The 20,941-nt window shown below is 43.2% G+C and overlaps 1 protein-coding gene across 3 annotated transcripts in view; it reads right to left on the reverse strand.

The window, feature by feature from the left end:
- Positions 1 to 13,458, reverse strand: part of LOC101831264 (glycine N-acyltransferase-like protein) — a 31,160-nt gene extending 17,702 nt beyond the window's left edge. For 2 of the 3 annotated variants that reach the window (XM_040746952.1, XM_040746940.1), the window contains exon 1: positions 6,301 to 6,357. The gene's annotated coding sequence lies outside the window, so the exon portion shown is untranslated. Of the gene's footprint in view, positions 1 to 6,300; positions 6,358 to 13,319 lie in introns of those variants that run through there. The other variant, XM_040746947.1, reaches the window with a different exon arrangement.
- Positions 13,459 to 20,941: the final 7,483 nt, after the last annotated feature.

A 20,941-nucleotide genomic window follows, 5' to 3' on the forward strand; every position in this document is an offset into this window, starting at 1 on the left:
AAGGCAAGGCTGTCCACTCTCTCCATACCTTTTCAATATTGTACTTGAAGTTCTAGCCAGAGCCACACTACAACAAAAGGAGATCAAGGGGATACAAATTGGAAAGGAAGAGGTCAAACTTTCACTATTTGCAGATGATATGGTAGTTTACATAAATGACCCAAAGAATTCTCCCAGGGAACTCTTACAGTTGATTAACACCTTCAACAAAGTGGCAGGCTACAAGATCAACTCAAGAAAATCAGTAGCCTTACTATATACAGATGATAAAAGGGCTGAGAAAGAAATCAGAGAAACATCACCCTTTACAATTGCCACAAACAACATAAAATTCCTTGGGGTAACGCTAACCAAACAAGTGAAAGACCTGTATCACAAGAACTTTGAATCTTTAAAGAAAGAAATTAAAGAAGCCCTCAGAAAATAGAAAGATCTCCCATGCTCTTGGATAGGTAGGATCAATGTAGAAAAAATGGCAATCCTGCCAAAAGCAATCTACAGATTCAATGCAATCCCCATAATTCTTCACAGTCCTTGAAAGAACAATAACCAATTTTGTATGGAAAAACAAAAGACCTAGGATAGCCAAAACAACCCTGTTCAACAAGGCAATGCCCAGAGGCATCAACGTCCCTGACTTCAAGCTCTATTATAGAGCTATAGTCCTGAAAACAGTTTGGTATTGTCACAAAAATAGACAGGCAGGCCAATGGAAGTGAATTGAAAGCCCTGATATTAACCCACACATGTATGAACATCTGATCTTTGACAACAAAGCTAAAAATATATAATGGAAAAAAGAAAGCATCTTCAACAAATGGTGCTGGCATAACTGGAGGCTGGCATGTAGAAGAATGAGGATCGATCCATGTCTATCGCCATGCACAAAACTTAAGTCCAAATGGATCAAAGACCTTAACATAAATCCAGCCACACTGAACCTCTTAGAAGAGAAAGTGGGTGGAACCCTTGAATTAATTGGTACAGGAGACAGCTTCCTGAACATAACACCAGTAGCACAGACAGTGAGGTCAACAATTAATAAATGGGACCTCCTGAAACTGAGAAGCTTCTGTAAGACAAAGGACACAGTCAGCAAGACAAAAAGGCAGCCCACAGAATGCGAAAAAATATTCACTAACCTCACATCTGACAGAGGCCTGATCTCCAAAATTTACAAAGAACTCAAGAAGCAAGTCTCTAAAACACCAAAGGATCCAATTAAAAATTGGGCTGCAGAACTAAATAGAGAATTTTCAATAGAGGAGTCTAAAATGGCTGAGAGGCACTTGAGAAAGTGCTCAACATCCTTAGCCATCTGGGAAATGCAAATCAAAACAACTCTGAGATACCATCTCACTCCTGTGAGAATGGCTAAAATCAAAAACACCAATGACAATTTATGCTGAAGAGATTGTGGTGAAAGGTGAACACGCACCCATTGCTGGTGGGAGTGCCAACTTGTATAGTCACTTTGGAAATCAGTATGGAGAATCCTCAGAAAAATGAAAATAACCCTACCACAAGACCCAGCAACTCTACTCTTAGGCATATATCCAAAAGATGCCCATTCATACAACAAGGATGTCTGTTCCACTATGTTCATAGCAGCATTATTTGTAATAGCTAGAACTTGGAAGCAACCTAGATGCCCCTCAACTGAAGAGTGGATGGAGAAAATGTAGTACACTTACACAATGGAGTACTATTACAGCAGAAAAAAAATGGAATCCTGAAATTTGCAGGCAAATAGATGGCACTAGAAGAAACCATCCTGAGTGAGGTAACCAAGTCACAAAAAGAGAAACATGGCATGCATTCTCTCATATATGGATTTTAGACATAGATCTGGGAAGTGCCAGCCTACAATCCCATGGCCAGAGAGTCTGGGAAACAGAATCTTCACTCAGTGGCTGATGGAAGAAGAGGCAGTCTCCCATGGCTAAGCACTGAGCTGAACTCAAGAAATCCAGTGACAGAGAGGGAGGACTGATGACCAAAGGGATTAAGACTGGGCTGGTTTAACCCCCAGAAACAACTGAGCTGACAAGGGTTAGCTCTTGAATCCCAGGCTGATGCCTGGGAATCCAGCATAGGACTGATCAAGATCCCTGAATGTGGGTGTCAGTGAGGAGGCCTAGGTAATCTATTGAGCCTTGGGTAGTAGATCAGTATTTATGCCGGGTATACAAATGGACTTTGGACTCCCATCCAACAATGAGAGATACACTCTCACCCAGAACTCTTAGGGGAGGGTGTAGGCCCTGCCCTGGATGAAATGACAGACTATGAACACCCCCATGGAGGGCCTCACCCTCCCTAGGGAATTGAGGGGATATTGGGGGGGTTGGTGGGAGGGCACGGGAGGTGGGGAGGGAAACCGAGAGGGACCTGGAATTGACATGTGATGCAACCTTGTTTCTAATTTAAATTTAAAAATAAAAAAATTAAAAAAGAAAATATTTCTGAAGTTTTTGCTATCATTTTAATAACACCTACAATTCTAGAAATGAAGGGTGTATGAAGTTAACAACTCTATGCTCAAAGCATATATGGGTAACTTTTGGTAGGGGTGTGGGAGATATGCTAAGCCAGTACTCTACCACTGAGAAACATTCACTGATAAGTCCACTGAGCGACTTTTCTTCTATAGCAACCCTTGTGGATTTGAAACAAATTGAAAAGAATTAAGATGGATGGGTTATGTGTGTCACTGGCACATGGTAAATGAGGTCATGGTAAATGAGGTCATGGTAAATGAGGTCATGGTAAATGAGGTCATGGTAAATGAAATAGTAGCCTTTAAGTCCAACACAAAGCACCTGGCTCTATGCTAGCTCATTATTTATCAATCTATCTTAATACCTAAATGGAGCATATCATTTCTTGATACTGGCAACAAAAAAAGAAAAACAAAAGGTGTTTCTTCTGAGCTCTTCCGTGTAGATAATGATGCTTTAGTATACAATACCAAGGTCAACAGTGTGTTAGAATGAGAATTTTGCACATAGATAAACAGATTAATAGGTAGATGGATAGATGAATGGATGGATGTGTGGATGGATAAGTAAGTAGACAGCTGATAGAAAGATATATAGATGATAAATATTCTTTAACCTGGATGCATTTATTTTCTATATAGAAGGATTAACAATAATTCATGTATAATAAAACTCACCAATTTTAAATTAGTGATTTTATGGGTTTTGGTAAATGTCTACATTTGTTTAATTAGCACTGCAATAATAATGCAGATTATTTCCACACACTCCAAAAGTCTGATTCCTTGCCGGGCGGTGGTGGCGCACGCCTTTAATCCCAGCACTCAGGAGGCAGAGGCAGGCGGATCTCTGTGAGTTCGAGGCTGGGCTGGACCGACAGCCTCGAAAACAATACAGAGAAACCCTGTCTCGTAAAAACCAAAAAAAAAAAAAAAAAAACCAGTCTGATTCCATCTGTCTCTTTATCTGACCCTCTGACCCAAAAAATCATCAGTAATTTTCTGACTCTATACTCATCCTTCAACAAAAATGTCAATTAAATGGAATTATTTAATATATACTTATATAATAAATCTATACTGCAATTTTGTTGTATTTTTTAATTATGATATATTAAACATTTTTGACACTGGTTTTCTTAATAATTGAATCAAAGTTTTTTATATTTCAACAGTAAATTTATTTTTTATATTTTTAATCAGTGGATAGAAGTCATGTATGCATGAATCAGAGTTTCTTAATCCTTTAATCTTCTTATGGAAATTTAGTCTATTATGATTCATAGGCAGTTTTTCATAAAATTATTATGCTAAAAAAGTATGCATTCATGAGAATGTTTTTATTTCCAAAACTACATGGTATGTACTTGACTTTGTAATTGCTTTTTTCCAAAGTTGAATGCACAGTCTTTCATAGTAATTATATAATGTAAAGGTCTCATCAGCATTTCTCTAAAATAATCAGCACATGTTTATGCAGCCGTCATCAGGAACCATTGATGCAGTAGTCTGGAGCCTAGGCTCCTCATGGAAAAGCACACAGGGCTCATTACCAAGACAGATCAAAAGGCTAAGGCCAATATATATTTCAACAGATCAATTTCCAAGGGATTGGCAATGCTGGATTTTACCCAAACACTATGAATCAGCAAAAAGAGTGGTTGAAGAAATCCTCCTAATACAGATTAGGATAGATGGATGGAAGTCAGGGAGGTCGTGGGAAAAGAGGAAGGAGGAGAGGCTACAGTCTAGATGTAAAATTTATTCATTTTTTCATTAATTTTAAAAAAGAAAAGGAAAACAGAAATCCCTCCAACCTAATTTTTTAAGCAGCCCACTAGAAAGACCATCCTCCCCATCTCACATGGGGCTTGCATGGGCCCTCATTGTTCACCCAGGACAGGGATAAATACAGACCCTCCAAATCCCAAAGTTTGCTTCATAAATGATGAGCTGAACTCATTAATCAACCAGAAAGTAATTGTTAACTAAACAGATCAAATTTCTCTACTTACCCCTGCTCAGCATACAGCACCCCTTCCCCCCAACAGCTTCCACCAAAATAAACTCAACTCAGGTAAAATGTTCCCCTATCCCTAACAGACTGCTACCCGGTCTATGTTCCTGCACAAAGTTCTCTATGGCTCTGTTTATTTCTAAACTGTTCATCCTCATCGATCTGTAAGAACAAAGTCTGTGTTAGTCAACTTGACCAACTTCAGTTAATATTGCCCTCATCACATGACTGAACTTTCACCCACTCTCAATCTCAGCCAATACTCCCACAGAGAATCCTCCTCCTTGACATGAGGACTTTCCATAGGCTGGCTCTCTCTGCTGTCTAAGAGAACACCTCTTTCCTGCCTCTCAGATGTTTGGATGTTTGTTTGCAGCTCATAGGGTAGGGTCTGCCACATCTCTATTGCAATCGTCCCAACCTCCTGCAACTTGTTTTGCAATAATCCTGTATATAATAATTCTTTCATTACCTAAGCCTTGAATTATTTCTTCAAAAAATGCTACAGCCTCATAATTTTCCTTGGGGCTAGCATAAGAAACCAGGTGTCTGCCATGTTCGTCCTTTCATATAATAAATCATAGATGAAAACTTAGTGATTGTTTTTGTAAGGAATCAACTTCTTGAGGTTGAATAAAACTGTTGTGAAAGCCCCTTTCTTCCATGAAGTTTTATAATTAAAGTAGGTCACAGAAGAGAGAGAGAGAGAGAGAGAGAGAGAGAGAGAGAGAGAGAGAGAGAGAGAGAGAATGTGTGTGTGTGTAAGTACCTATGGAGACCAAAGATTGATAGAGTATCTTCTGCAACTTTTCTCAATCTTATTGTCTTTTCATATGTGTATGAATACACTTGTGAGCACTGTGTATGCACATGTTCACATTTGTGTTTGTGTATGTGTATAAGTACAAGCACAAGTGTCTGTGGAGACCACAGGACAACCTTGTTAGAGGCAGGGTTTCTTGCTTCTTCCTGTTGCATCTGCAAGGATAGCCTTATGAGCTTCTGGAGTCTCTTGTCTCCTCCCCTCATTTTTCCATTGGCATGCTAGGATTACACTGCCTGCTTTGTGAATCCTGGGGACCTGAACTCTGGTCCTTTTGCTTGCATTGTAAGTACTTTATCCACTGATCCATTTCTCCAGCTCCTGGATCTTGACGTTTTCTGAGACAAGCTCTATACTGAAGTTTATCAATTCAGCTATGAACTCCAGGGATCCTCCTGCTTTTCCCTTCCCTACAATAAAACGACAGGCTCTGCAGTTGTGTCTGGCTTCTTACATGAAGACCTCATGCTTCTGCAGCAAGTTCTTAACCAACTGAACTTATCCTTGAGCTCTCTGTGTAGAAAAGTCTTTTGTTTTTTAACTCTTCTCTCATACAATACACTCTGACCACAAAAACAGTCTCCATCAGAACCACTGAAGCAGAATCATATCTAAAGGTAGGTTTGTACTCTTTTTCAGTGATGGTGACAGAGACCAGGGCTTTTTATGTGAGTTCCATAGCACAAATACATCTGTATCCCTTCAAATTGTTCAGGTCTATTATCATATCTATGGTCTCTCTTTCCCACACAGAATGCTCTATGGAAATCTCTTTAACACAACAACATGCTGTAGCACTGTCAGGGACCTCTGCCATAATCCAGCCCTAGCATTTTCATGTCCTCCTCATAGAGAAGATGTGACTCCAGGCCATACCGAAGAAATACCACCTCTTAAGACAGGAAGCAAACAGACTTGTGGCTTATCTGCCAGTTAAAGATTAAGCCTAGTGTAACTTACCAAGTCACTCGGGCTATAGGCCTGAACAATAGAGGGTAAGATTATGAGAGATAGAATTAGAACCTGCAGTTAGGTTGCCAGGTGACACAGGATGGCCTAACCCTCCCACTGACCTCTGCTCTGCCAGGCTCATCGAAGCTGCAGTTAACACCCCCATTCCCTCCCCTCCTCACTTCCCCTATATAAATCCCTTTGGGATGAATAAAGGTTGTCAGCTTGATCAGAATCGTGTCCTGCCGTCCTTTTCTGTATCCCCATCCTTCATTTTCTCCTAGGTGTCCCCGGTCTATGTTGACCGTCCCCCACTGGCACGGTCATAGCACCCCTGACTTTTCTTCATTTTATTATTTTAACACTATCTTCAATGCCTTGTTTTGAATTTCTAGGTAAGGTGGTTCAGTATACGCTGGTAAAAGAGAGAATCAGAATAATAAAAAAATACAAAAGATAGAAAGAGCTTTGGAAATTCACAGAGAATGGGAAAGGATACCTGAACAGTCAGAGATGAAGATGGATGACCATTGGCTAGAAGCAAGAAGACCGCTGCTACAGATGCACGGATCAGGGAAAGAAGAAGAAGCCTGTGGTAACACATTTATTATCTAATAAAGCTGGCCTGAAGCATCAGATTGCAAATGTAGCCACAGTCACAGAAGTGAGCAGAGGTGACTGACACACACCTTTAATTCCAGGACTCAGGAGACAGAGGCAGATGGATCTCTGTGAGTTCAAGGCCACGCAGGGCTACACAAGAGTGAATCAGTCTAAACGAGAAACGGAGCTCACACCTTTGATCCCAGCACTAGAGAGGTATATAAAAGACAGGAGCACAGTATCTCGTGATGTATTTTGAGATTTAATTTCCAGTTACAGTGAGGACAGAATCTCCCCAGGTCTTGGTAGAGGTAAGAGCTACTGGATGGCTGTTTTGCATCCATCAGGGTTTCACCCTGAACCCCAATATCTATCTCTGCGTTTTTATTATCTGTGCTACAGAAGTCACTTCCCAAAGGACCAGATGAGTGGGAGACAGGCAGGTCCATCTTGTGAACAAACTAGCAGTCTTCACTGGATTCAAATCCAGTTATGAGTTTGTAGGAGACAGTGACTTACTTCTCTGTCAAATGAGACTTGGAGAACAGTATCTGCATGCCATCTTAAAAAAGAAGACACTGTCAAAAGTTGAGTTACTATCGGGGCCTGTGGTAAGGGATGTGCATACTCAAACCTTGTGACAATGGAGTATAGTTGCCCTTCACTGCTGGGAACTCCTCTGGTTATATCCTCAAATTGTTTACTTCTCTCATCCTAAATGCCCACCACACTATCAGATAAAATTGACATCTCTTCAGAATAGCAAAGTTCCTAAGAGAAAATTCTGAATCACCTGAGTTGAGGACCAGGTTTAACAAATTGACAGCTGGATAACTGCACAATTATATGACTTCTCTATACCCCATGCTCCTCATGCTAAGAGATAATCATAGTACCTGATTTAATGAGTTAATGTCTGCAGTGCATGAGAATAGTACCATTACTAACATGAACTGACAGTGTAATATGTAATCAGATTGTGAATTTTTTTAATGTGTCACTATGTCAGGTTTAGTAACTGGGCAGACATATGAGAATAATATACTATACAGGATATTATTTCTCTGACTATTAGCTTTGAATCCAGAAATACAACTAAGAAATCATGAATATAAAAAGTTGAATGAATCACCGGGTGGAAGTGGAACATCCCTTTAGTTCCAGAACTCCAGAGGCAGAAGCAGGTGAATCTCTGAGTTTAAGACCAACCTGGTCTACAAGAGCTAGTTCAGCCTCCAAAGCCACAGAGAAACCCTGTCTTGAAAAACAAAAAAAAAAGGTTGAATAAATCACAAAAACATAAATTTAGTTGACAGCTGTCAAAGTCTATTAGAGGAAAGAATTATGAAGTATTTGTGTTAATCCAAGCTTTGGTTTTCTCATTTCACTTGGTGTAAGGATTCATTCTTCATTCAACATGAATATTTATGGCCTCCCTCAATTTATATGTTGAAATTCTAACAGTCACTATTTATATACTGAGGGATGAAACTTTGTGACTAGGTCTCATGGACACTTCTTTTACAGGCAAAGAAGACACCATCCCTGAATCAGAAAACAGATTGCCTCCTGACATCACTGCTGGCTCTTTGATCTTGCACTTTCCAGCATCTAGAACTGTCAAAAGTAAAGCTGCCACTGTTTACGCTCTTATGGAATTTGATTTGCGCAGTCCGAAGAATCTAAGGCAAAGTAGCCAAGTATTGAAAGGTGTGGGGACTTTTACTAAGCAGCGTCTTTTCCAAGTCCCAGAAAGATGCACTAGAGTAGAACAGTAACATTCCAAGAGGCCAGTTTGACATTTCAGCTAGAATCACCTAAGAAATTTCATGCAAATAAGAAGCAAAGTGGAGTTTGGTGCCAGAGTACAGCTGGAATAATAGTGAGTACTGCCTAGTACATTTGCAACCAGCTACAGCACGTGTGCACCTGCACCCAGCAAAAGAAACATGTTATTGACTAGTTCAGGGAGAAAGAGGACAGGCACACACTGGTGACCTGCCAGGGCTGGTCATGGGTAAAGTCCTCTTGTAAATGGAATTTGAAAACTCCTTACGAAATCACTTCAATGTTTGGAATTTAACCTCCCCAAAAAAATTCATGAAGAAATTTTCTCTAAGAAAAACCGTACAAAATACAAACATGTCGCCCTTTATGTACATTCATCTATATGACCCAAAATATTTTTAAATTAGAAGTCCTTGATAATATAATTGCATTATAGATGAGGATTTTAAATACGTGTATTTTTATGGTTTTGAATAAGCAATTCACATTTTCTAGGTGTTTGCATATTTTTCATAATGATGTTAAACAGGGAGACTCACTTATATTAGTATTCCAAAAACTCTTGACTACCTTAGTATGTTACAAAATAATATTTGCATACACACACACACACACACACATCTTGTCTCAAATAAATACCACCTGAATTAGCACACTTCGTGCCCAGCCTCAACTACATTTTCTGTCACAGATCTACAAACAGCAAGCTTTCAGTCTCTTTACCAATTCATAATAAGTGTTGCCTCCATTTCAATCAAGAATTTCTTACAGATCCCAGGAAATTGTTGTGACAGCTGCCTAAATTTTACTAAATGAAAAACGTCCTTTCTCCCCAGACATACTTTTCATCACCTATGAGCGCTAACAAGTTCTATCCACACCCAAAGGAATATTTTGATGCATCCCCTTCAGTAGAGAGGGAAAGGAGCTGGGGAGTCTCTAAGTATCAGCTTCTCCTTGTCGTCACCTACAAAGCTGTCTCCTTTCTCAGTCTCTATAGAAGTCCTCCGGAAACACAGCAACAGTAAGTTGTGGCAATGAGACTTTACCATCAGAGTCCATGGACTATGCGGTGCTTTGATCCAGTTTCTAGGAAGCTGTTGAGCTGAAGTTCTTAGAACATGTGTACCAAGCTATGCAAACTCAAAACAGCATGAGATCAGGCCCCTCCCTTTGTGGTCCTTGCTTCAGAATCAGCTCTGTAACTGAGAAGTTAGCAATGTACATTTGGGGCTCTTTTCCAAAAGACTGAACAACTTTCTGCTCCCAGAAATCCCACTGTCACTTGGAAACTGACGTCAGCCTACCAGGAGCTAGAGGAAGTGTGGCTATACACATGCAGCAGAATATTATTTGGTAATAAAGGCATAAAAGTTTGATATGTGCTATAATAGGGATGAATTCTTACTACATTTACTAAAAGAAATAAGCTAGATACAAGTGAGAACTATCATTTGATCCCACTTAGGAGATCTGTGTACAGTAGGCAAATTCACAAACACAGAAGGTAGAATAGAGGTTGACAAGAGGTGTGGAGGTGAAAAGTTACTGTTTAGGAGGTACAGAGTTCACTTTGGGGAGTGATGATATAGACTGGGGCATAGATATTGTGGATAGCTGCAAGATACTGTGAATATATTTAACACTACTACAGTGCACACTTAGCAATAATTAAGACAATGTTATATAGACCTTACCACAATATATGTAGAGACGCATGTGAATGTGTATGTATGTAACCATATACACATGTATATGTATGTGCACATACACACATATTATATGTATATACAGAAAACAAAGAATAATCTATTCCTTTTCTAAGAGATCAGGTTATATTAGTCTGTGAATCCCTATCATTGTATTTTTTATTAGCTTTACACAAATACATTGTTTTTTCTCAGAGTAGCTTAAGTTGATCATTGATATTTAATATAAATAGGTGTGTGTGTTCCTCTGCATATGAGGGAATTCCTATGCCTATGCCACATGTACGCATATAGAAGGCAGAGGTCATCGTCGAGTGTCTTCCGTAATGGCTCTCTACCTTATTTAAATCTGGAACCTTCCAATTTGGTGAGAATGGCTAGACAGCAAGCTCCAGAACTCCTCCTGTGTCTCCCTCTTCCCAGCACTGGGATAGCAAACATGCATAGCTTGTGTCCGGAATTTAACTGCGTGCTAGTGGTTAGAACTTAGGTCCTCATAATTACACAGCAAGCACTCTACCAGCAACCATCTCTCAAGTGTATAGTCTTAGCTAAGCAACTCTAGCCAATGTTTTGCTGGTCACTGCTTTGAAATCTGCCCATCTTTGTAGTGTCAGGCAGGATCCAAAAACCAAAGGCTACACAGCAATTTCCATGCTTCACTTGCCTTGTGGTCCTTAGCAGAGCAAAGTTTGGATGAAAGTTTGGGTGGTTTTCCAATTTTGCTTTTACACAGTATTATGAACACTATAAAAATTCCACTGAAGCAATCTCTGGAGCCTTGGGTAGTAGATCAGTGTTTGCATGGCATAAGAATGAACTTGGGAGTCTGCTCCACATGGAGGGATGCTCTCCCAGCCTGGACACATGGGGAAGGGCCTAGGTCCTGCCCTGGTTGACATGACAGACTCCGGAGATCCCCCCATGGAGGGCCTCACCCTCCCTAGGGAATGGTGTGGGGATTGGGTGGGGAGCTGGTGGAGGAACAAGGGAGGAGAGGTGGGAGAGGGAGCTGGGATTGACATGTGAAACATTCATGTTTCTAATTTAAATAAAAACATATATTGAGAAAAAAGAAAAAATTCCACTGAAGCACAAAAAAACTTGAACTTGGTGCCTCTGGGTTCAAAATTTGATGCTGATACCCCTTAAGTGAAGCCACTTAACAATGATGTCTATCAAGTAGTATTGAGGTATCTGAGAACTCGGTAACTAGGTCTCAAAAGGAGGGGGAGGAGAGAGCCAGAAAGAGAAGAGGTGGGAAAGAAAAAATATTTTAGACTTAACTTTAATTCTTGCATAATAGTCAGAATTATGACACAGAAAGTCCATGATTTATTCAACCATTTTTCTGTTTCAGAAATTTAGGATGCTTCCAAAGTCTTATTACTATTTTTTAAAAAAAGGACAACATGAGAGGCAACTTGTATATACTTGTCAATTTTTGTACAAAGCTTTATTTTTTAATTAATAATTGACACACAGTTAGGTTTTATTGTACCATTTTCAGATAAGCTCTGATTGTCCTCACCTGCCTCTCATCCTCCTTACCCCACCACCCCTCATCCCCTTCACCCCCTCATTGTACCCTGACACAAACCTCCATTTCACATTCTTGTAGCTCCTGCTTTCCCCTGCTTCCTAGACACTTCCTTTCCCTTCTCGTGCTCTCTTTTCTGATTTCAGAGCCTATAATCACATTCACCTCAACTTACATGCACACAGACGTACTTTATAAGCTAGGATCTGCAAGATGAGAATGCATGCTTTCTGCCTCAACCTGGATTTTTTTTTTTGCTAATTCCCATATTCATTCATTTTCCTGTAAATTACATGATTTCATTTTTCTTTACAGCTGAATAATATTCCATTGTGTATATATACCACATTTTCATCATGCATGCATCTGTTGGTTCCGTCCCTTCACTGCTGTGAATAAAGCATCAATGAATGTGGGCGTGCAGGTAGCTCTGTGGCAGCATATGAGTACTCAAGAGTAGCTGAGATGCATTCCCCTGGTAACTAAGAATGCTAAATACTTTTTAAAAATCTGTGGTGCCCGTTTGTGTTTCTTCTTTTGGGAATCTCTGTTCCTTTCATTAGTCAATTTGCTGACTGGCCATCTTGGAGTTTAATTAATGCAGTTCTTTATATATTCTAGATGTCAATGCCCTGTCTGAGGTATAGCTGACATTCTTCCATTCCGAAGGCTGTCTGTTCACTCTGTTGTCTGTACCCTACTCTGGGAACAAAGGGAGCAGCTTCCCTGCCTGCATTCCAGAGCCCAGTCCTTCCCCTGTCTCCCCATCTGCTCTGGCCTGTTGCTCCAGTGATTGGAGTCTACAAGCAGAGGCATCTGCGGATGCCACCACATCCAGGATGTCCCAGCCCTGGAAACCCTGGCTCCACTCTCTCTTCTTAGTTGTGTTGCAGTTAGAGCCAGGGGACCCCTCTGCCTCCCCAAGTCTCACACCCAGGAGTAGACGTTGGGAAAGCTGGCTCCATAGAGGAGAGCCAGAGACAGTAAGGTTAAAAGGGGGACATGTGGTAGCCCCAAGTGTGCCTGGGACAAAGCAGGGTCAGCCAAGGTGTGAGCAGCCACGGGGCTCCAGCAATGTCTTGCATGCTGCTAAGCATCGCTTGGAGGGCTGCAAAGCCCTGGAATTCCTGCACAAAGAGTCACTAGGGGTTGAAAGAGGGCTTAAAGGTGTCTCCTGCTGCTAGGCTGTAGCTGGGTTTGCATAATCAAGACACTTTAAACTACTTGGAAGGACATGTATTTGGAGGTGGTCATGGGATCCTGAGGGGATCTAAGGAAGGAAGCACCTGTCCTTAACCCCGATCGCGGACACCAGTAAGACAAACTGCCCACAACCCACGACCACGAGGCGGTAGCTCCCGGGATAGAAAGGGATGTGGGCGGCTCACCCGTGTCTTGACGGAACTGGTTCATGGACTGCAGGTCGATGATGTAGGGCGCCAGCCGGCTGTCCACCTGGCCCAGTACCACGCTGCCCCCGGCGCGGGGACCCGCGCGCACCACCGCCTCGATGTGGTGGCTGACGGCCGGGCTGTAGGGACGCCAGCGGCCGTGCTCGTTCAGCCATTCCCACACCACCACGGCCGAGGCCAGGAGCATGGCGAGCCCGGGGCTGTGGCGCAGCGCTGCCCGCCTCCCGGGCCCGGCCTCCTGCGCTTCCTCCGGCGCCGCCGCCTCCGGGCCTGGACCGCGCCCCCCGCCCCGCGCCCGGCCGCCGCGGGCAGCCTCAGCTGCAGCCCATGGGGGAGTCCGCAGCCGCGCAGGCACCAGGACGTGGACCCCGGAGCCGCCCGCCTCGGACCGCGAAGCGCCGGGCTCCGCCGCTGCTGCCGCTGCTGCTCCGAAGGGTCCAGCGGCTTCATGCAAAGGCCCGGCCCTGCGCACTCGCCGCCCCGCCTGGCAGAGCCACCCGGGGGCGAGCGGCCCGCCCGAGCGACGCTGCAGCCGCCTCGCACCAGTTGCGCCTCGGGCTCCGCGGGCGTCCGCGTGGATCGCACCGCACGGCCACGCCCTCCGCCCTCTCTCCGTACTGAGCGCAGCGACCGCGGCTGCACAGCTCCCCCTCCCTGCGGCTCCGCTCAGTGGCTTCCAGAAGGAGTCTCCCCTCCCCGGCACCACCACAATTTTGCAGTCAGTCAGTCAGTCAGTCAGTCAGTCAGTCAGTCAGTCAGTCAGTCTGTCTGTCTGTCTGTCTGTCTGTCTGTCCGTCCGTCCATCTGTCTGTAACGTAGCGCCGGTCTAGTCTGCGGCGCATGCTTCGAAGCTCTCGTCTTACTCCGGCTCGCTCACGCACTGGCACACCCACACTCGCGTACGCGCACGCACAGCCCTTAGCCTCCCACATTCCGCCCGCTATTGCTTCATTCTCGCCTGCAATCCTTTCTTAGCTGTCCATCAAAGATAAAGAAGCCACGCCCCTTCGTCCTTTGCACCAGAGCCCTAGAGCTTCTATGCCCCCTGCTGGTCAGAGTCCTCACGTGCAAGTCAAAAGCCACACACTTGGAACCACTGAGGGCCAATGCCAAGGGATGCATGCTTTTATGGCATACATTTTTTTTTCAAGAAAAAAATTTTTATTACATTTTTTTTAGAAAAGAGCTTGCTTCACATGTCAATTCCAGTTCCCTCTCCCTCCCCTCCTCCCGCACCCCTCCCACCCCCCCACCCCCTCACCCCACCCCCACCCCCAGCCTCCTCCCTCCACACAGGGCATATCCAGAGTCTGTCACCTGGCTCAGGGCAGAGTTCAGGTCCTCCCCCAAGAGTCCATACTGAGAGAGCATCCCTCCCCGTGCCAAGGACACACGAAGCCCATCTGCATGCCAGGAACAAACACTGATCCACTGCCCCGCAGGTTGCCCAGGCCTCCCCACCGACTCTCACACTCAGGGGGTCCGGATCAGTCCCATGCTGCCTCCCCGCTGTCGGTCAGGGGTCCAAGAGCTCCCCCTTGTTCAGATCAGCTGTCTTTGCTGGTTTTGCCAGCCCATTCTTTGCCCGTTTGCTCTTCACTCCACTCTTTCTGTCACTAGGTTCCAGGGGTTCAGTTCAGTGTTTAGCTGTGGGTGTTTGTATGGCATACTTTTTATTTTGTCTATGTAAAGTCAGAAGAGTCTGAGTTGTACTAGCTGCTTGAAAAAAATATGAAACAAAGAAATAGACCCTATTTTCTGTATCCACCCAGATTTTGTATATGTGTACATTTATAAAGGTGGTTTAAAGGGAGCTACCCCAGAACACTATTGTCTAGCAAACAAAAGGCTTAGTACCTGGTATGGAGTTACCTCTTTTAGAGCTGTCCCACAGAACCTCCAAAACACGACAGGTATCCTCATATCTCTACGTTACTCTCCAGAACTTGATAGGGGAGTTGCTAAAGATGTCCCATTTAGGACTGAGGACTCCATTTGAGAATAAATGGAGTGTGTGTCTCTGCATTGATTAATATCCACTTTAAAAACAAAAACGAAAACTTCTACCTAGGTCTAGGGGCATAAACACAGATACTTAGAAGGAATTTCGACCACAAGACTGTTTAGGACACAGCAACGGCAGCTTCTTCCCTGGGACTAGGACCTCCCCAGCTACTGCTTTGGGGCGAGTTTTCCGGTGTGGTTGTGCCATTGCTCCCTTTCACTTAGAACTGTACTCAGCATCTAGTCTCTGCCTTCTCGTGAGTGAAACTTGATATTTTATAGATTGTCTTACTATTATTTTCACGTGAGGAGGCACACACCCTGGGGTGTGTGTGGAGATGGGGAACAACTTCGTAAAGTCGCTTCTCTTTTTCCATCACATGGGCTCTGGGTATGTACTCAGGTCATCTGGCTTGCAGGAAAAGCTCCGTTAGCCACTGGCATCTTGCGAACACTGTTGCCAGTACACTCTATTTTAGTGTTCCTACTAGTGGTGTAATGACAATTTCTTGTGTTTTTTATGTGCATGTATGCACATATCATGTGCTGATGATAGTGATGTTTAGCATTTTCCTTGGTGATGACTCCCATCTCCGTATCTTCTTTGCAAAATGTTTATACTTATTTGTTTGGCTACTCTTAAAACTGAAGTTTGAGAACTTTAAAAATATTCCCATAGCCGGGCGTTGGTGGCACACACCTTTAATCCCAGCACTCAGGAGGCAGAGGCAGTCAGATCTCTGTGAGTTCGAGGCCAGCCTGATCTACAGAGCAAGTTCCAGGACAGCCTCAAAAACAATACGGAGCAACCCAGTCTCGAAAAAACAAAAAAAGAATAAATTCCCAATAAAAATCTTTGGATATATGGCTAGAAAATACCTTCTGTCAAGCTGTAGCTTCTTTTCATCCTTCATAGGGTTTTTTATAACTTTCGGTCTTCCATTTTCCATATTAAATGTAAGAATTGTTTGTCTGTCTCTCAGACTTGATGCTTTTCCCTTTTCCTCTTACAAGGTTTATGATTTTACAAGTTTATGTAGATCATGTACATTTTAAATTAATTAAATGAAAAATAATCCCCTCGGAGGGCCTAGGTCCTTCCCCAAATGATGTGACAGACTTTGATGATCCCTCATGGAAGGCCTCACCCTCCCTGGGTGGTCGGTTGGGATCATGGGTGGATGGGAGGGAGAGGGAACTGTTTCTAATTTAAGTGAAAAATTATGAAATTAAAAAAGAAAAAGAACCCCATCCCTCCCTTCTTCTTCTGTCGTGACTTTGAGGACTAATGCTCCAATGTGACTTCTTGAAAAGTTTCCTCTGAATTTCTTTAGTCAAATTTCTTTGCCAAGTCAGCTGGATGTATTCCTGTGAACCTATTTCCCGTTTCTCTATCCCATTCCATTGATTTATGTGTTCGCCCACCTATCCATAATATATACTCATGATTCACAAACTGTTTTGATAAGCCATATTGGGTAATTGTAAATAGGACTAATCTAGAGTAAATAACATTGTTTTAAAAATCAAATTCCCATTATTCATTGCTGCTAAGTAAGACATAAATGATTTTTGTTACCTGTTAACTCTATAATTACTCTAATTTGCACTGCGTACTGACTGCATGTATCTCTTCAGTGTAATAATATTAAGACTCAGTGTAATAATATTAAGAGGCTGAGCTGTCATGAGTGACATTAGTGCTCCCCAAATGGTCTGGTCCTTTTATTCAAAGGCATCATCCTGGAAGCATTGAGGATTCACCAGAGACAAAAATCAGTCCTTAGACCTTGGACTTCCTAGCCTCCACAGCTATAAGTAACAAGATTTCTACTATTTGAACATAATGCACACCAGGACAGGACAGGTCCTCTTTGGAGGACCTAGGTTCAATGCTCAGAATCCACAAGGTTGCTCACAACTGCAGCTCCAATCCCAGGGCATCTGATCACTCCCTACTGGCTTCATGGTTCCAGGCACACACTTGGTGCATAGACAAACATACAGGCAAAACACCCATACACATTAACAACAAAGACAGGTTTAATGTACTTTGTCATTCCTTCAAGAATGAACTAAATCATTTATTAATCAGTCCAAGGGACTTTTTGTGACTGTTGTCCACTATTTAGGACTTTTCAAAAAGCTACATAAACAACCATGTATTCCGCAAAGATCCTTTTTAATCCATGTGTTTTTTTTTCTTGTATTACACCAGCTAGGACTTCTAGTATGACATTAAATTGGTATGGTGGAAGTAAACATCACTGCCTTGTGTTTGATCTCAACAGGGAGGCATTTAGGTTCCCCGCCATTAATTATCACAATAGATGTAGAGTTTTTTAAGCTCTTTATCAACCTCAGAAATTAGCCTCTATTTCTACTTTGCTGAGAGTGCTTGTGAATTATTGTTTAATTTTGCCAAATGCTCTTCTATATCCAGTGACATGGTCACACGGTCTTATTTCAGTTGCATCTCTTCACTGCTGCCCACTCCACTCCCCTCACCCTTATCCAGCACTTCTCCCAAGACTGGCATCGCCCATGGGGTCATGACCGAAGTCTCCCTTTCTTGGCTGTCTGAGACCCTGTCTGTCATGCTTTCCTGGGGCTGAAGTACATGCAACTGTCAATGAGCTATCAAATACAGTCAAAAGAGTAATAGGGAAAGCTCAGAAACATCACTTGAGTGATAATCACATTCCTTCTCCCTCACTGACCCCAAATCTACCAGGTGTCACCTTCCTGGTGGGGTTTGGAAGATTCGATATTCTCCCTCTACCACCTCTGGATACTGATCCTGGTATGCCTCTGGTATTCATATCTCCCGATTATCCATGGGTTTGATCTCTTTCCATCTGAAATGCATGTGTGCCAAGGCTGCTACTGTGTTCTGTTAGTGAAATTAGAATGATAAAGAGGAAAAATGACTTCAGCAAGGCAGCTAGCTCCCATATTTTTGTTTTTTGTAAAATCAATAACATTAAGGCCATGCAGACTAAACTCTTAAACTATTTAAATTTAAATGTCAGAGCCTTTTACATACTTCCTTTGTTACTGAATATCTGTTGAGTCATCTCCCAGAGAGTATGCCGAGTGAAGAAAGCCCCCTTGTGTCCAGCTGTCAGTTTTGCCTGTGGCTTCCTGTATGGAAGGAATGTAATTCCGGATTTCGTCCGACAGGGGGAGATGTTGTGCTAGGAAATGGCCTCTTAGCGGGCTTGCAGACTTGTCTCACCACAGCGGGCCTTACCTACTCCCTTTACAGATTCAGATTTTATTAGCCTACACATAGGCCAGAGGACAATCTACACGTCCAAATGGAGCAGAGATCAAACAAGAGGCTCCCTTTTGCACTGAGTGCTGAAGCACCCATCACGCCCCCCATCTGAATCCCCCCAAATGATCCTGGTTTTTGGATTCCCTTTCTTCTCCTTTCCCACCGAAAATATCCCCTAAGTTCCATCTTATTGCTTCCCTACCACTACCAGAATCACAATGAAAATCAGAGGTGTATCCCATACACTCCTGCTCGGCGACCCAAAGAACTCAGATGCTAGTCAGGGTTAGAGGGGGGAAAGGAACAACAGAGGGGAGGCAGAAAGATGAAACTTGATTGTCAGCACGTTTCCACACCGGCATCCGTTTCTCTCCAGGTAACTATCAATGCTACAGAAGACCCTGCTGCCCAGGTGTCATGCACGTCTCATGCTAACCCCGTTGTTTCTGTCGGGCTGAGCTGACTTTGACCACATCAATACTTTCTTCCTCCTCTTTGGAGAGAAAAGTATACCGTGGCTTCCTTGGATGAATCAAAACAATGATGTTGAGCCCCTCTCTGAATTCCTCCCAACATGGGCATACATACAATCGTGTGGCCTCCAGAACCCCTTTGAGATAGAAAGCTCTCAGAACTATGTCTCACTTCCCCTCCCCCACCCACCCAAAAACAGCCGAAGATGAGGTGGGAGGAAGAACGGGTTCTGGGTTAGAAAAAGAGGTCACCTACGTGTTCTCATCTACAGTTTGGATAACTGGCTTGGTTTTAACGGAATGGATTTCTGGTGTTTGGGTTCACCCTAAGCTATGTAGCACATACATTTGTTTGTTTGTTTGCTTGTTTTTGTTTGTTTTCTGCTGACACGATTTATTTCTTCACTAGAAATTCATGCATTCAGTAGCCATACTGTATCCCTTTACTGTGGAGTTACGGGGGGCTTACTCTCCCAGTCACAGCCCATCTCTGCTCCTCCGCAGAGTAAAAGTTGAGTGCCAGTGAAGAAGCATGTGGGTCACTGGCTTCGCCCTCCCTCCTGTCGTCAGACTTATTAACAGGGACTAAGATCCCCTTCCTTCCCCTGCTGCATTTGTTTCTTGGTTGGCAGACTTTTCGTCCAGATCCCAGAGAATCCTCTCAGGTTCTGGAATGTACAGTGCTGAGTATGTAATGGAAAGGACCCTGGTTTATAGATTACGAGTTCATGGGCTGGGGAGTTGGTTCCAGGGTTGAGAATTTCTTCCAGAGGACCTTGGAGTTTTGAGTCCCAGCACCGCCCCTCCCCCACCCAGGGGCATCTCACAGCCCTCCAATTATAACTCCCAATTCCAGAGGATCTGCTGAGCTCTTACCTGGCTTCCTCAGGCACCAGGCGTGTACCTAGTACGCAGGTATACACGAAGACAAAACACCCATACACTTAAAGCAAATAAATCTAAAAGAAATTTCATAGATGGAAAGCTGAGAAGTTAGACCATGGCCTTGTTTCCTCTCAGATGGGAATGAGTGTAGCAGGCAACTCACTCAATCCTATGTGCAAATAAGAACTTGATCTGAGACGTTTCCCAATTAATTTTAGGCAGCATATATGGAATCCTGTAGGAAGCACTGCTTAGAGTAAACATTGAAGAAACCAGGATTGTCAATCACTCGGGCCTATTTTCTTCAACAAAATCATTGATGCCTGGTCACCTGGAATGCTGGAGTGAAAGTGGTCAGACAACCTGATGGTCCTTTACTATGCCATTAGAAGCCTTCAGCTGAGAACTGCTTAGGCCCTAATTGTGGGTTTTGTCTCTCAGTGACTAGACCGCACCTTATGAAAGAGGCACCACTACTTTGCATCCTCATCAGTAGAATTCTTCTTTGAGCTTATAAAACATTCTTCGTTTACAGGCCTTAGCCCTGGGCACTGTTTCCCAGTCAATGTAACCCATTCTTATGATAAAGGTCTCAGATGCTATAAAATAATCTATAAATGGGGTGTTTCGCAAGGGAATTTCTGTATAACCATCTCTGAAGCTTTCTTATGAGAACTGTCACATGAAAATTTCCCCTCCCCCCAGAAAAATTCTACTGTGTTTAAATGTATAAGAAAAGAAAATCAAATCATGGGGTCAGATTCTCTTGAAGTTTTGATCCCATTTGACTGACTAAGTACAACTGTACCCAGTTTTCATTCTAACATCCTGGAGGTTCAACCCTGTCAGTGGTGATACCCACAATGACCCCACCTGCCACACCCAGTGGAACCTGAAAATAATGAGGAACTTTTGGCTGGTAAGAGTTAAGAAGTGCATAGCCAAACACAAACAGC

This window comes from Mesocricetus auratus, unplaced genomic scaffold, assembly GCF_017639785.1.
Source record: "Mesocricetus auratus isolate SY011 unplaced genomic scaffold, BCM_Maur_2.0 Super-Scaffold_4256, whole genome shotgun sequence".
Taxonomy (NCBI): domain Eukaryota; kingdom Metazoa; phylum Chordata; class Mammalia; order Rodentia; family Cricetidae; genus Mesocricetus; species Mesocricetus auratus.